At 40.3% G+C, this 4,817-nt stretch overlaps 1 protein-coding gene and 1 long non-coding RNA gene across 2 annotated transcripts in view; one reads left to right on the forward strand and one right to left on the reverse strand.

Moving 5' to 3' along the window:
* LOC106528735 (pancreatic progenitor cell differentiation and proliferation factor B) overlaps positions 1-3,070 on the reverse strand; it is a 6,008-nt gene extending 2,938 nt beyond the window's left edge. Inside the window, exon 1 of the mRNA XM_014023979.1 lies at positions 2,894-3,070. The gene's annotated coding sequence lies outside the window, so the exon portion shown is untranslated. The remainder of the gene's footprint in view (positions 1-2,893) is intronic.
* On the forward strand, positions 1,219-2,665 carry LOC106528736 (uncharacterized). Its single transcript, XR_001311534.1, has 2 exons — positions 1,219-1,766; positions 2,502-2,665. It is a non-coding gene; the product is annotated as an uncharacterized LOC106528736 (long non-coding RNA).
* Positions 3,071-4,817: the final 1,747 nt, after the last annotated feature.

Consider the following 4,817-nt stretch of genomic DNA (forward strand, 5'->3'; position numbering starts at 1 on the left):
CACTTACAGCGGGTCAATTAGTTCTTCAAATGATACTTTTAAGTTAATTTTATAGTTTTGTGATATTAATAACGCTAATATATTGATATTTTTCTAATTTTGATTTAAGTTTGCTTGTTTAGCGTCGTCACAGTTGCTAGGTGACATGACGTACGCCAGGGTAAGGAGGGGAGGCTAGACCGTCCAAATTCACAGACACTTTTTTTCCGGTCTTCCCGGTCTACCAAGGACCCGGCCCACCTCGACCGGGGAGTCTGGGTCCTCCGGAGGACCCAGCCTGTCGTTTTGGACACAGCCAGTATCGCAGATAGTTACATCTTTGAAAATCTGAGGTGGAGGATTTTCACCCAACACCAGCCTCGGACAGAGGAGGAGGAGCGCTCCGACAGCCTGAGAGAAAAAAATAAAAGCATACAGCTGCTCACATGATCGCTGGTTTAAATCAGGAATAAAAGTAGTTTACCTGTATAAAGAGTCTTAAATTTCCATAAATTTTGCAAAAAGTCCTAACAATTCGCACCCGCGCGCGGGGGGGGGGGGGGGGTGTCAGCCGAGGACATGAAAGCGCCTGCTGAAGGAAAGGAGAGAGGAAAAAGTAACTTATTTCTAGCAGCAGAACAAGTTGGAAGATGGCTGATGTTATTTATTGTTTTGTAAATCATCCTATAGGCTCTGACATGTTAGATAAATTTGAAAATAAGGTTTTTAAAATATCCGTAAGACTTTAAAAAAAAACCGTGAGATTGCTCTATATGTCCGTATACCTGCAAAATGATGTCAAATCTTTATAATTTACAGATAATCTGTACAAGTTGCTGCCTTTCTTTCCCCTCCTCCCCTCCCGCTGTGCAGGAGTACAGCTGGTCTCTCTCTCTGTGTGTGTGTGTGTGTGTGTGTGTGTGTGGTAGGGTTGGGCATAATCGTATCGTGTGTGATTAATCGTCAGAAAAACATTAATCGAGTAATTTTTGGCACTTGACAATTAATACGATTAATGCCAAAAGGTAGAGTCCGCTCGCTGCTCCTCTCAGCTTCAAATACGACGAACATTAAAAAAAAAGTTCTGTAACTTATTTATCTATCAACACAATTTTAAATTTGACGTATAGCCTGAAGTCTGTAATTTTGACACAATTTGGAACAGATTTGTATAAAGAGCAAATCTTTCCCACTAAATATATCGTTATATCGTTGTTTTCAGCTGTGTTTGGAGTTCGTCTTTGACAGAATTAATTATTTTTTGCTCTGACTTCCACATTTATCACTGAATTTATCGTACGATCTGCTTCCTGCAAAACTACACATAGAGCGTTTATATTCAGAAATGCAGATTATTTTTTAAATCAAAATGGAAATAAACATTTTTTGCTTTATACATTTATCCAGATTTAGAAAATACTAGAAATAAATTCTTTAACTTGACAGCAGAAAACCTCTTCTCACGACCTTAAACTAAAACCCATCCAGTGTGGAATATAGTTGAACCAGTTAACAAATGTCTGCTTCATTTAAACTCAATCTGCATCTGTTTCATGTCCTAATCTACAGGATTTAGAGTTCCTGTTCTCCCCTGAAGTGACTGTTTCAGCAGGTTGAAACCAGTGACAGATGTGCTGCAGCACGCAGTCAGTGAGAGAAACGTCTGGAACAACTCGTGACTCATCTCAGAGATCAGCCTCACAAACTTTCCTCCTGTGCACGAGGACACGTCTCAGCATCGTTACTGAGCTGTTTAACTGCTGAAGACATTTACTTTGAAAACTACGGTAACTTTCGTCACGTTCTCTGTTAACTGTGATCCTAACAGAGTTGTACAGTAACTGTTACTGTACTGAAGTAGAAATTTTGGCTATCTGTAACTTTACATGGGTACATTTTTTTTCAACCTAATTTTTACTTCTACTTCTTACATTTTCACACAATTATCTGTACTTCCTACTCCTTACATTTTTAAAAAAGGTAAGAAGTAGAAAGTCATTACTCTTATTTCATTCCGGCTCGTTATTGTTAAAAAAATATTAATTCTATCCCGATAAACTGTGCCTTTGAATTTAAACATAAACCATTCTGACACATATTAGTTTGTACACAATCCATCACAGCTGCATGCCCTTTAAAAAGGTATTTGGAAAATCTAGCCTCTCATTTTTACTTTCAATACATTTTGTCAGAAGTTCAAATCAAATACTTTGTCTTTTACTCAAGTAATATTCTTAGAGGAGACTTTAACTTTTATATGCTGTAGTTGTACTTAAGTATTACTATGTGGTACTTTATACAACACTGGATCTTAACAGAGCAGGTTGAGGACTTCTGTTTAGATCTCTGCTGTTTCTTGGTCCGTTCAAAAATATTTTAAAAGACCACTTCACAGATCTTGTAGAAAGTTCACAACTGTGCACATTACGCACGTCGGTGACGTCATGACGCTGTGTTTTGCAAGAACCTTCTTGTTTCCATGAAGAAGCTCTGCAGCAAAAAAACAGCGTTTGTTTCCACAGAGATGAATCACCGATGTTGATGGAGAACCAGAACCTCATCATGCTGACAGCCTGTAGAGGAATTATAGTTTCTGTTCTCCAGGTCTGTGGACTTTTGAGAGTGGACTTTGTTTTATTTTTATTTTATTGATGCGAGCCAAAAAGAAAATAAATTAATAACATAATTTAATGACGATGCCAGTKTGTGTTTTACCCGTCAACAGAGAAGGAATACCAAACAGATATTAAGGAAAAAAAAACCCTCATTACTCCAGAAAACAATAACAATTTTAGCGTTTTTAGCGAAGCAGCTGCCGTTGTTAGCAGAAGGCTAGCTGTTAGCATCGTTAGCTCCCCTCGTTTCAGGAACCCTCCACCATTTTCTAGCCCCACATCGCAGCGGTTCACCTCACCTTAGCTGACCCAGACGTGCTCGGTGTTAAGCGGCACCCAATTTAGCTCAGTCGGCGAGGCTGGGGGGAGGAAACGCTAGGCGACGGGGCCCATTTGAAATGAAGTTTTGGGTAAACGTAACCCTCCAAGGTCTACAACAATGTCGACGCTCTTTATCCAAACAACACGGAGCTGCCCTGGGTTTTATAGAAGAGTGTGACGTCACGACACAGGGGGGCGTGACCGTGAGAAAACCCAAGAAAAAGACAGAAAACAAAAACAACTGGGCTTTTATTGTGAAGCCTGAAAAGCTGAGTCCTGTTGTTTTTGTTTTTAACCGGTTTTGGATCGATCATGACCTGAATGACTGAGAATCTTCACCGGTAAAAGTAAATAAATGGCACACGTCTGATCTTATCTGAGGAAAAACATTAAATTCTGTCCTTATTGTCAGCACATTTCCAAGCAGTTAACAATTATTAAATATTTACCACATGTCAATTGGAAACCACAAACAGTGTCTATAAAAATATTCATCCTCTTGGATGTGTTATCATCTACAAGTCAGGGAATGGAGCCCTGAACATCTCATCCAGTGATCCATGTTCAACAACCATTCATCTTCTGACCCACAAAAACCAGTGTCAGAACCTTGTGTTGCTCCAACATTATAACCTCAGTCGATAAGTGAAGTCAACCTTTATTTGCTAGGTGTAAATAAACAGTGATGCAGTGAAGACATGAGCATTGTGGGGCTTCCTGTGGAAAGAATCTGCTCACAGTAGAGTCCAGGAAAGTTTGTGTGTGGAGGGGTTTTTCCTACCCACCTACAATCTGGGGACAATTTCCCCCCACAAAAAAGGCAGTCTCGTGGGGACCGAAGTTAATCGTGGGGACCATTGCCAGGTTTCCACGGGTCCAAATGCAAATTATGGGTAAGGGGTTACGATCAAGGTTTAAGTTAGTTTTAGGGTCAGGTAGGTATCTCTGAGCTTAATTTTAGAGTATGTGGTCAGGGTTAGACTATAAAGCAGAGGAGCCCAAAGTGGGGCCCGCGGGCCAAATTTGGCCCGCCAAGCCATTTGATTTGGCCCGCCAAGCCATTTGATTTGGCCCACCAACAGTTGCCAAAGTTACAAGGTTGTAACCAATTATCCTATGGATATACACAGTATTTCCATTGGTCAAATGACTATATAAAAGGACTGTGTACAGTCCTTTTATATAAAAGGTAGTGAAGGTAGTTTTCATTCATGGTGCTGACTTTATCTTTGATTTTTTAGGATTAAACGTGAAACATGAAATGACAAGAAATATTTTGTTCAGATTTAACCACACATGTAGATTTGCACACTTTATAAGACCACAAAAACTCATATTTTATCAATTTATGATGTGTCCCATGAGCCTTTGCTACTTGATGGCAGACTTTCTCCAAGTGCACAGACTAAAACAAAAGAGGGCCATTGCACAGCTTAATCGTTGAAAATAAGGGACTTTACTTTAAAAGTATTTGTATTTCATGTATTATATTACTGTATTTGGCCCGCTGCCCTGGATAGATTTTCATTTTGGCCACCTCGAGGAAAATGTTTGGGCATCCCTGCTATAAACGCAAAAAAGCATGAATGGAAGTCAGTGGAAGGTCCCCACGGGGTCAAGAAACAAAACGTGTGAGAGAGAGAGAGAGAGAGAGAGAGAGAGAGAGAGAGAGAGAGAGAGAGAGAGAGAGAGAGAGAGAGAGAGAGAGAGAGAGCTAAACGCACATTAACCAGGCAGGAATTTAGAAACACACACACACACACAAAGAAAGATGCTCCATTGTGCTATTATTCTGCCTCCAGTTTGTGCTCTGACCCTCTGGCCCTGATCCAGCTCGTTTGCATATTGTGCTAATGAGGTGTTGGCACCGTGAACAAGGCGTGAGGCGACACAGAGCCACAC

This window comes from Austrofundulus limnaeus, unplaced genomic scaffold, assembly GCF_001266775.1.
Source record: "Austrofundulus limnaeus strain Quisiro unplaced genomic scaffold, Austrofundulus_limnaeus-1.0 Scaffold401, whole genome shotgun sequence".
NCBI classification, from domain to species: domain Eukaryota; kingdom Metazoa; phylum Chordata; class Actinopteri; order Cyprinodontiformes; family Rivulidae; genus Austrofundulus; species Austrofundulus limnaeus.